Here is an 11652-nt window from a genome sequence, read left to right on the forward strand (position 1 = left end):
TACATACTTTAAAAGACGAACGCATATATTTGGAACTTAAATAAGAAAGAGTAAAGCACGTAAATACATTATGAAATTCTATAAAGAAGGAAATTTAGACATCTTCACGTTAATGGAGTGTGGTTATATCCATAATCATATTCTTACTGGAAAATACTAACTTATAAAAGCTAAACAAAACCAGCATAGTTGCTAAAGATATAACCCTTTATGGTGGGAATAAAACTTAAAAACCTATCATTAGGGTCTCCACCTTATCACTTGAACTAGGTGTCAAACTTTAATTAAATTATAGCTTAGTGAGGGGGAACTAATTTTTGCATTTCATTGGCCACTCTAAAAAGTCATTGACATTATTTTTCTCACATGACTACAAATTGTCTAGATTATTAAGCCATGAAATTGACATGACAAAATGATTGGACTAACCAAAAAAAGATGCAACTTTTTGGAATGCCTAAAAAGTCTTTTTGGTGACTTAATTAAATTTTGAATAAAGAAGTGGGCTATTTATTTATCCTAATTAATTAAGTGCCCGAAAAAGAGCCAACAAGAGTCTACTGAAAAGAATCTTTCTTGGTTTCATGGAATTTGGGTATTTTAGATGACAAATCACTTTCAATCCTATCTATGTCACGCTCAAATTATGATTCTCAACAAACTTAAATTTTTCTTCCTCAATAATGAAGTTCAAAAATCCTTTTTTTTTTTTTTTTTTTTTTGCTTTATGACAATCATAAAAAACCAATATTACTTAGTGGGTTTCATGTGACGTTGTCATATAGTATCTAATTTCTTTTGGATTAATTTAAGCGAAGTGGGGAAATAGGTGTAGTACAATATCATGTGTAGATTTTTGTGTAAGCGATATCAACTTATTATTACTGCTCAATTTTGAATATGACACTAAGGTCCTTCTTCCAAATTATTATTTACGTTGCTTTATTTTTAAGATGTATTAGCCATTTAGTCTACCCTATGTATTATATGTACTTTTTAAGTTTTTATAAGAAAATATTATAGTACTACAATAGTATTTATGAACTTTCGGCAAAGCAATATCACATTATCTCCACCACTAGGTGGTAGGGAGTGGGGTAGGATTACAGAGACGGGGCCAGAGTATGAGATACGGGTTCGACTGAATCAACAACTTTTGTTTAAAATTATATATTGGTCTTAAAAATTCATTGAATATGTACAAATATTAATTTAGAACTTAATAATTTAAAATAATTATTATCTCAAATTCATAACATTCAAATCCTGACTCCGATTCGGCCCAGGAAATACAGGGACAGAAGCTAATATTGTTTTAACTTTTGGTAAGCATCTAAGAAAGGGATCAATTGCTCTTATTTGTGATCATATTTGAATATCATTGTCCCTATTAAAGATTATTATATCAGATGAAATAAAGGAAGACTTTAAAAGCTGGATTCCATTGCTTTCAAGCACTAGTATAGTTTTTTAATATCCTATAATAAGAATGCCAATAACATTGGTTTCCTCTCGTTTTGAAAGATCTTATCCTTATTTTGTACTAAACGAAGAATCTTGTAAATAAAATCGAAACAAGGTAAAAATATGTTTATCCTCAAAATTGGATAACAATTGAATTTGTACATAGTTTTAAGGATATGTGATTTAACTTGATACAAAACGAGAAATCAGATTAATGTTGAAATAAGCAATGAAAAAATAAATGCAAACCACACAAGTTGAACGATCTTAGCCTTGAAGGTTAGCTACGCTTGTGTCAGAAATGCTTTTATCGGTACCGGAACAAAATAATAAAATAATGAGAACTAGAAATAATAATATATTGCTTTGTGATACATGTTACAAAACATATCCAATATCTTATCCTAACGTTACTTAGAACCACAATGACAATTAAGTTATTATATTTTGGAAAGAAACACAACATTCTTTCATCTCAAATAATTTAAATTTTAATTGTATTGATATGTGTAGTTTCTACGTATATAGATTTGCTTTTTAAGGAGAGGCGAACCTACTTTTTGGGGTAACGGGATCACCGCCCCGGGAATTTCGAAAAAAATGTTTGTATATGCAGAGACGTTTTAATTCTATTCGTTCAGCATTTACGGTTCTTAGTATTGAATCTATTATATTTTTAAAGTTATGGGTTCAAACCTACTATATGTTGTAATTTTAGTGAATTTTTACATTAAATTTATACTTTGTGTTGAAAGTAATGGATTCAGATATACCGGATACTATAACACTACATACGCCTATGTGTATATATTTTAATTGACACCCTAGAGGAGCACAACTTGACTTTTAGTGCATTGCTTGGATTCGATTCCAGCTCTAATATTTGCTCTAATTTTTATTCGACAATGATACTCTCATCACTTTCAAATCCTAGATCCGTCAATGCTTTTAAGAACAATCTAATGGGTTTGATATTATAATGGAATTTTAGCGAAGTTAGAAACATAGAACAATTTTGCGAACACTAGTAGGACTTTACAAGAAGCTGAATATAACCACTTTATTTTTTATGTTTCATGAAAAATCTGCTAAAAATGTTAAAAAGTGCAATCCTTTAACAAAACAGTTCTTATAAAAGAATTTCTTAAGCAAAAAATTCACCTTAGCAATCAATCGAGTTTGTCAAACATTTAATTTGGTAGAAAAGAATATAAATAAAGGTTGGTGTGCGATATTGCTGAATTCGTTTTTTTTTTTAAAATTTTCCTGTCATCACAATTAAAAAAGGAAAACGTTAAATTCCATTGTTTGTTACGCCGTTCTACCTTGTCAATGCAAAAATAATTATATGGTCTCTGACACTTTAAACACTGTCCTTTATTCCACCGATCATTTGTCCTTTCCCGGTGAATTTGATTAATTATTTAAATCCACTGAATATTATATTAGCTACTTTAGTTAATCATTTAAAAAACAAACAAATGTTTTAAACACGGATTAGTAGAAAAATATTGTAGTTTCCAATATAGAAATGGTTAGGTTAGATTCCGGAACATGTTTCTTATTGTTGGAATTTCTTTTCTGCTAAAAGGATTCATCCCATTGTCTTTAGTGTCATGTTAGCAGACATCCGATATAGAAGAAGAATAATAGTATAACTTAATCGTGTTTATATTAAATTAATAGACATAAATGTGTTTTTGCACATAGACTTTTTTCTTACTTAATTATGATTAATCAGTGTATACTTTTATCTCATCAAATCGTTTAACTGGAACAAATTGATATGATTTAGTTTAAGTATCAACTGCGAGTAAATGTAGAAGAATTTTGTTTGGTTTGTAAGGATTGAAAGGAAGTAAGGAACAGAGGATCCTTCCGGTAATATTATGAAAATTTTATCGATCGGTCATGCTAGAGACATAAATAGTCATGAATAATTTAATTATAAGATCCTTTAGGATAAACTACGAGAATCATATTTATTCTCTTTCGTTTTGTTAATTGTTGAAATAATTGGGAAAAAAATGAGGCAAAATTTCATCATCCAGTCGAGAACAATTTCGGTGTTTTACTACGATAAAAATGTGCTCTTAAAAGGAAATATGTTACACCACATGATAAAAAACAACTTACAGATATAAAGAATTGCAGGACATATTTCAAATGGACTAAATTGAAGATCGCCATAACAGAAGTAGAAGAAGGATGTGACAACTATATATGTAACATAAATTCAATTCCTCTTCTTCCCTTTTTCATTGTTGCAATCAAGTATAGATTATATTTATACGGGTTTTACGCGTTAAACCACTAGTAGTTAATACAACACTGGATTTACAACACTTCTCTTACAATTTTCGAATATCAGTTTTTATCTTATAATAGTAAATTCATATATATATCAAATTTAACTATGGAAATAGGCTAATTTTCTTTTTCGAAAGTGAACTTTTTATCTCAACCAAATATAGTTGTAAACAACTACTAGTTATATTTGAAAGTGAACAATTTTGTTTCAACCAAATATAAGTGTAAACAACTACTAGTTATAATTGACTCTGGAACTAATTCTCTTCACTAAGCGACGATCTATCTAATACACTTAAACGTCTCTATAATAATTTCGTCTGTTTCGATACTTTTTTGTTACTACAGTAAAATGTTGTTATAGAGAACTTATATTATAATATAACATGAATAATTGGTTCTAAAGAAAATTTGACCGTTATAATTGTTTACCCGAAAAATGGATAAAGTTGAATTTATACGTAGTTCAAAGGATATGTGGCGTAACTTAATACAAATTGTAAGGATAAATAGAAATATATGGATTGCAAAGAATGCGAAATAGATAAAGTTGTAAAGAAAATGTATCTTAGGGACTCAACAAGTAGAATCACTTTTAGAAACCTGAAAGAACAATTCTTTACTATCGGAGAATATAATATTTTTATTACAATCTATGCCTCACAAAAGCTTGCCCTCTCATAAATGATAACCATGCCCTTTATAATAGAGGGACCTTGCTCTAAGCATAATAAAAAAATACTCAGTGGGAGACCCATGATAAATCAGCTTTTTCACAATTTCTGCCAAGATTCTCGCTAGTGGGATTGCAACGGCTTTTGTCTGTGAGCTCGATCTTGCCCCGAGCCCTCGATCTTGGTTTGAGCTCGATTCTGACTCGAGCTCTCGATCTTGGCTCGAGCTCGATTCTGACTCGAGCTCTCGAATTGATTCGGGGTCAATGTTGGTTGGTCTCTGGATCATAAACATGATAGCTTTACTCTGCGTCATAGTTCGATTTGGATTGGAACTCGAAAACGATGTCTAACTCAACATGGATCGGTCCCTCGGGTTTGAGACTTGTTTGTTCCATCTTCGGAGTCTCAGTTCGATCGATCATCATTCGAACTCGATCGGACGTGCGAAGGACAAAATCTATTTCGACCGTATATAGATAGTCCCCTCGTTTTTCAGGAAGAATGTGGTGATAAACGATATGATTTTTTAACATCTCGATCGGATTATAACCTGACGTCCCCATCAGGCTCGATCATAACGCATGTGATAGCTGTCCCGTCGGTTTAGTCTTTCAAGGCATTTAATGTATGTCAGACGGTGGACGGCCACTGCTGATACTGAACCGTCATCGCTTAAGCCTATAAATAACCCTTCCTATTACCATTTAACACGTTTACATCTTCAATCTTCCAAATTTCCTAAGTCCCTTTTCGTATTTTTTGATTTTACCCGCAAATCTGTGATTTCCCAAAAGCTTCTCTTCAATTCTACCAAATCTTTGCCACTTTCTTCTATTCCTCACCTTTGAATTCAAAAATGGCGAAAACATCACAAACCATTCCTCAGAAAGAGAAGGCTTCATCTTCACAGTGTGCCGCCGATGAGACACCGGCAGAACCACGGCCTGAGAAGTGCGTTCCCGGAGTGTGTATTCTTACTTTTGATTTTAAGGTCGATAAAGGTTCATCGGTCCCTGGCCGGTGTGAGCCGGTATCGAGGTACATGTGTTCGATAACCGAAAAGCACCTCAAACAGCTAAAGAAAGATTGTAATTGGGGTGAAAAAGAAATAATAATTCCTACTCCTGACGAAGATATCACTTCTTATGTGAAAGGGTTTTTGAATGTGTATACTTACCCTTTCACTTTATGTCCCCTCGATTCCGTTATTATTGACTTCTGTCATCAATACCAGGTAACCCTAGGCCAGGTCCATCATTCTTTATGGTGGATCGTTATCCTGATCCGATATTTTGTGAGCAAAATCGAGGGGATGTCGTTCACCCTCGACCATCTTATCCGATTATACTGTCCTCGACTTTTTCGAGGAGGGTTAATAAAACTTCAGCGTCGGGCTACCAAGGCTCTGTTCTCGAGCATTCACGAGGACAAGGATCGGGGTTGGATGGGCAGGTTCATTCGAGTGAGGACTTCGGACCTAATTCCAACTGAAAAGATGCCCTTTCCCGAGGAGTGGAATATGAAACGTAGTGTGATCCTGCTGTTACTTCTACTTTGTTCTTTCATTTCTTCTCTCATCGACACTCCTCCTTTTGTGATGTAGCGGTTCCCTGGATGCCCGGAGCAGTTCCTAATCTCAAGAACTGGGTAAGCTCTTGTTTCGACATCCACATACGCCGAGCGCTCATGGCGTGATTTGTCAAAAGGTCGGTGAGAGGCCAAAAATTATGGTAAGCCCCTTTCTCGTACTCTTCGATAATTCGAACGAGGTGGTTTTCAAATATTTTATTAATATTTTCTATATGCAGGTTTGGGTAAAGACACGATTTTGAGGCCCTTGTCCAACGAGGAAGAAATCTTGGCCTTTGTCCCAAAACCGGTGAAGAGAAATAAAAGGAAAAGAGCCTCCGTTCTCGAAGATCCAAAATTGAAGAAGAGGATGGCCCGTAAGCCGAACAAGATACTATTCCTTTGACCGTGGAATCAGTTCTGCGTCTAAGGGATGAAGATGAAGAAGAAGAAGAAAATGATGGGTCCGCGCTGGCAGCCCGAACGAAGAGAACCACTGATGCCCCATCGGTAGCTGGATCGATGATGCTACATGAGGCTCTGCCTCGAACTGAGGATATACCTGAGAAAGATTCGGGGTGGAATCCCCGAATTATCGGAGATCGGAGACGCATCTCATCGGAGCCAACGGATGGGGGATATGACTGAAGGGGCCCTCGAATCCCTTCGAACAGAAGAGAATGCTCCAGCTGATTCATTTGGGGCAGCAACAATCGAAGATTTGCCTACCTTTCCCGCTTTTTCCGCAGGGATAATTTGGGAAGCCCAAGCTTTGGGGGCCCTCGATCTAGACAGGCCTCACGATGGAGAGGATCCCTTTCGTGACCTGTTTACCGGTATCGAGGACGTTGCCGGTACTGGTGATGAATCAGATCATTTTCACGGGGTACGGCAGGCTTTGAATCAGGTAAGCTTTTAAAATTATTTTGTCGGTACTACCTTTATGTTTACTTTTTGTTAACTTCGTTTCTTGTTTCTTTGTAGGCAGCGGCAGTTCATCGAGAAGCATGTTCTCGATCCCAAAACGAGCTGCGTCGATACGAGGCCGACCTTCAACGGGTTACTGATGAGAGGAACTCCCTAAGACTTCTCTTAGGGCAGAGAGAAGATGAAGTAAAAGACCTTCTAGCTGAGTTGGCCAAGGCTTACTGAGATCAGACCGATTTGTCTGAGCAAGTAATGATACTTTTGAAAGCCTATGGGCTTGATAACGGAACGATGGCTAACGTTTCGGTCTCACAGCTGTAGCAAAAAATTGAGATATTCGGGAAGCTTCGTGTGGAGGTCGACGTAATAAAAGCGGAGTGTTTGCACTGGAAAGAAGGTATGGACCGCTTTGCGGCAGAAAAAGAAATTGCTCGAGCCCAGTTATCATCGGCCGAAACCCAACTTCAGAGAATGAAGGGAAAAGGCCTAGTTCAAGCAAGAAGAATAGAGGAGCTTGAGGCTCGGTTGGCCTCTGTACTTGCCAAGGCCGAAACTGATGCCGAAAAGGCAAAGGCCGATGCGGATGCACTCGTGGCCGTCTATCGGGCCGATGCTGAAGCTACCCAGGTTCAAGTAAGAGAGGCAGCCGAGACCGCCGATACTCGAGCACATCGGGTCGCCGAACTAGCTAAGTGCCGATCTCGAAGGGAAACCCTCGATGAGATCCATGATGGTGGTTTCGATCTCGATGAAGAGATAAAAAGGGCGAAAGAGCTCGAAGCCGATACTGAAGCTCTAGTTTCTGATAGCGATGATAATGATGATGAGAGCAAGAGCGGATCCGAGAACCGGGGGGGGGATAAAGAAGAGACCGCTCCTGAGGATGACCAGGAAGTTTAGTCCTTAGTTTTTATGTTGTAATCAACCATGTAGATAATTTTGTATATTGATAATTCTGCCGACTTGCTTCTGTTTCGTGAAGATTTTATTCATGCCTTTATGAATGTTTTTACAAGGATCTAAACAACTTAATCGAATTTGGACTCGTAGTCTCTATGATTGATTGAGTGTTTTTTCAGACTTGAAGTGATGTAGCCCTTAGGCTTATTAGTTGAGTCAATGATTCGAACTCAAAGAAATATATCCCATAGGCGTAATGGTCGAGTGAGTGCTTGCTCGAACTCGAAATAAAAGTAGCCCGTAGGCTTATTTGTCGAGTGAACGATTCGAACTCGAATTAATGTAGCCCGTAAGCATAATGGTCGAGTGAGTGCTTGCTCGAAATCGAAATAAAAGTAGCCCGTAGGCTTAGTCGTCAAGTGAATGATTCGAACTCAAAGTAATATAGTCCGTAGGCGTAATGGTCGAGTGAATGCTTGCTCGAACTCGAAATAAAAGTTGCCCATAGGCTTAGTCGTCGAGTGAATGATTTGAACTCAAAGTAATGTAGCCCGTAGGCGTAATGGTCGAGTGAGTGTTTGCTCGAACTCGAAATAAAAGTAGCCCGTAGGCTTAGTCGTCGAGTGAATAATTCGAACTCGAAGTAATGTAGCCCGTAGGAGTAATGGTCGAGTGAGTGCTTGCTCGAACTCGAAATAAAAGTAGCCTGTAGGCTTAATGGTCGAGTAAGTGCTTGCTCGAACTCAAAATAAAAGTAGCCCGTAGGCTTATTAGTCGAGTGAACGATTCGAACTCGAATTAATGTAGCCCGTAGGCATAATTATCGAGTGAGTGCTTGCTCGAACTCGAAATAAAAGTAGCCTGTAGGCTTATAAGTTGAGTGAATGATTCGAACTCGAATTAATATAACCCGTAAGCGTAATGGTCGAGTGAGTGCTTGCTCGAACTCGAAATAAAAGTAGCCCGTAGGCTTATAAGTCGAGTGAATGATTCGAACTCGAATAAATGTAGCCCGTAGGCGTAATGGTCGAATTTATCTTAATTCTGTTTGCGTAATAAATCTCCAAATAGAGGAATGTTTCTTGGGTATAAGATATCGGTAAAGAGGAGAACTTTCTTTGCAAGTCACTACACATGTGTTTATGTTTCGTGCTTGGGTTCGGGCCAACTACATGAGCATGGTTCGTTTTGACCATTTGGCTCTTACAACTTTTCCTATTGGAACCCTGTTGTTGCGAAATAACTTTCTTGCATCTGAACTTGATACATTTGAGGGCCTAATGCCCCCCCAGTATTCGAGGTCGATTGTAAAGAGGCCTTGGATATTGTTGTAAGTGCAGCACGATCATTGGTTGCCTCGTTAAAAACCTTGCCAAAAAATCCCTTTGGGATAAAACCGGTCTAAGGGAAAAAGAGTGCAACGCGTGCTTTCAAATCTATGGCTTCGTATCGAAGGATCCATCTTAGCTCCTGATCGGACTTCTGCAGGGTCAGTTTTGAAATGTAGATGAATATGGAGGGGTCGTACCTTAGCAGTAGTATCGTTTTAGATGTGACACATTCCAATTGCCTGATAGTTGTTTGCCGTTTATAATACCGAGCCTGTATGATCCCTTTCCGACGTTCTCGAGAACCTGATATGGTCCTTCCCAGTTCGGTCCTAGTTTTCCTTTGTTTGGATTTCAGGTATTGAGTGTGACTTTCCTTAGCACTAAGTCCCCGGGCTTGAAATGGCAGAGCTTGGTTCTTCGATTATAATATCTTTCGATTCATTGCTTTTGGGCGGCCAATTGGACGAGAGCAGCTTCTCATCTTTCGTTCGATAATTCGAGGCTAGTGTTCATAGCCTCGTTAGTTGATTCTTCTGTTGTGTATCAAAATCTGGCACTGGGTTCACCGACTTCGACTGGTAACAATGCTTCGTACCTATATACTAAGGAGAACGGGGTTGCCCCCGTACTGGATTTTGACATCGTTCGATATGCCCAAAGGACTTCGGGTAGGATTTCTCTCCACATTCCTTTAGTGTCTTTCAGCCTCTTCTTTAGGTTCTGAATGATGGTTTTGTTAGTTGACTCGACCTGTCCATTCCCACTGGGGTGATACGGTGTTGATAATATCCTTCTTATTTTGTGATCCTCGAAGAATTTCGTCACTTTGCTGCCCACAAATTGTTTCCCATTGTCACATACTATTTCGGCGGGGTATCCCGAATCGACATACGATATGATCCCAGATGAAGTCTATAGCTTCTCTCTCTCTTACTTTCTCGAACGCTTGTGCTTCGACCCATTTAGAGAAATAGTCAGTCATAAATAAAATAAATTTAGCTTTACCTAGTGTCCATGGCAGAGGGACGACGATATCCATTCTCCATTTCATGAATGGCCATGGGGATAGGACTGAGTGAAGTTGCTCTCCGGGTTGATGGATCATTGATGCAAACCTTTGACATTTGTCACATTTTCGAACAAATTCCTTCGCATCTTTTCCCATATCGATCCAATAATACCCTGCACTGATTATTTTTCGGACTAATGGATCGGCATCGGAGTGATTCCCACAAGTGCCCTCGTGCACCTCACGTAGGATGTAAGCGGCATCTCCTGAACCCAAGCATACTGCTAATGGTCCATCGAATGTCTTTCGGTAGAGCCCTTGACTCTTTAGGGTCCAATGGGAGCTTTCCGCTTTTTAAGTATTCAATATACTTATTTCTCCAATCCCAGTTTAAGCTCGTAGAATTTATCTCGGCGTGACCTTCTTCGATCACGGATCTTGAGAATTGAACGATAGTCCCCGAGCTCAAGTCACCTTCCTCGACTGACGGTCCCAAATTCGCAAGTACATCAGCCTCACTGTTTTGTTCTCGTGGAACATTCCGTAAAGTCCATTATTTGAAATGGTGCAAAATGACATGTAGTTTGTCTAAATACCTTTGCATTCTATCTTCTCAAACTTCAAAGGTTTTGTTTACTTAACTTACCACCAGCAAAGTGTCACATTTAGCTTCAATGACTTCTGCTCCCAAGTTTTTAGCTAGCTCGAGACTTGAAATCATAGCCTCATACTCGACCTCGTTGTTAGTCAACCTGGTAGTTTTAATAGATTGCCTAATAGTATTACCCGTGTGTGGCTTTAAAACTATACCTAGCCCGGACCCCTTCATGTTCGAAGCCCCGTCCGTAAAAAAGGTCCATACCCCCCGATGATGTACCCGATTTCAACAGTTCTTTTTCAACTTCGGGTACGAGGGTTGGCGTGAAATCGGCCACGAAGTCTGCTAAAATTTGAGACTTGATGGCCGTACAGGGTTGATATTCGATATCGTATCCACTGAGTTTGACGACCCATTTAGCTAATCGGCCTGATAGTTCAGGCTTGTGCAAAATATTACGAAACGGGTAAGTGGTTAATAAGCATATGAGGTGACATTGAAAGTATGGTCGTAACTTTCTAGAGGCGCTTATCAGTGCAAGTGTCAATTTTTCTAGGTGTGGATATCTAGCTTCTGCTTCTCCTAAGGTTCGACTTATATAATAAATTGAAAATTGCGTACCTTGCTCTTCCCGAACCAGGACATCGCTTACTGCGATTTCTGATACTGCCAAGTATAAGCAAAGCTTTTCGTCTACCTTTGGAGTGTGAAGTAGTGGTGGGCTCGACAGATATTGTTTCAGTTCCTTCAATGCCTGTTGGCATTTCGGGGTCCAAGCGAAATCGTTCTTCTTTTTGAGTAGGGAGAAAAAATTGTGACTTCGATCTGATGATCTCGAAATGAATCGTCCTAGGGACGCAATTCATC

This window comes from Nicotiana tabacum, chromosome 19, assembly GCF_000715075.1.
Source record: "Nicotiana tabacum cultivar K326 chromosome 19, ASM71507v2, whole genome shotgun sequence".
In the NCBI taxonomy this organism is placed as follows: Eukaryota; Viridiplantae; Streptophyta; class Magnoliopsida; order Solanales; family Solanaceae; genus Nicotiana; species Nicotiana tabacum.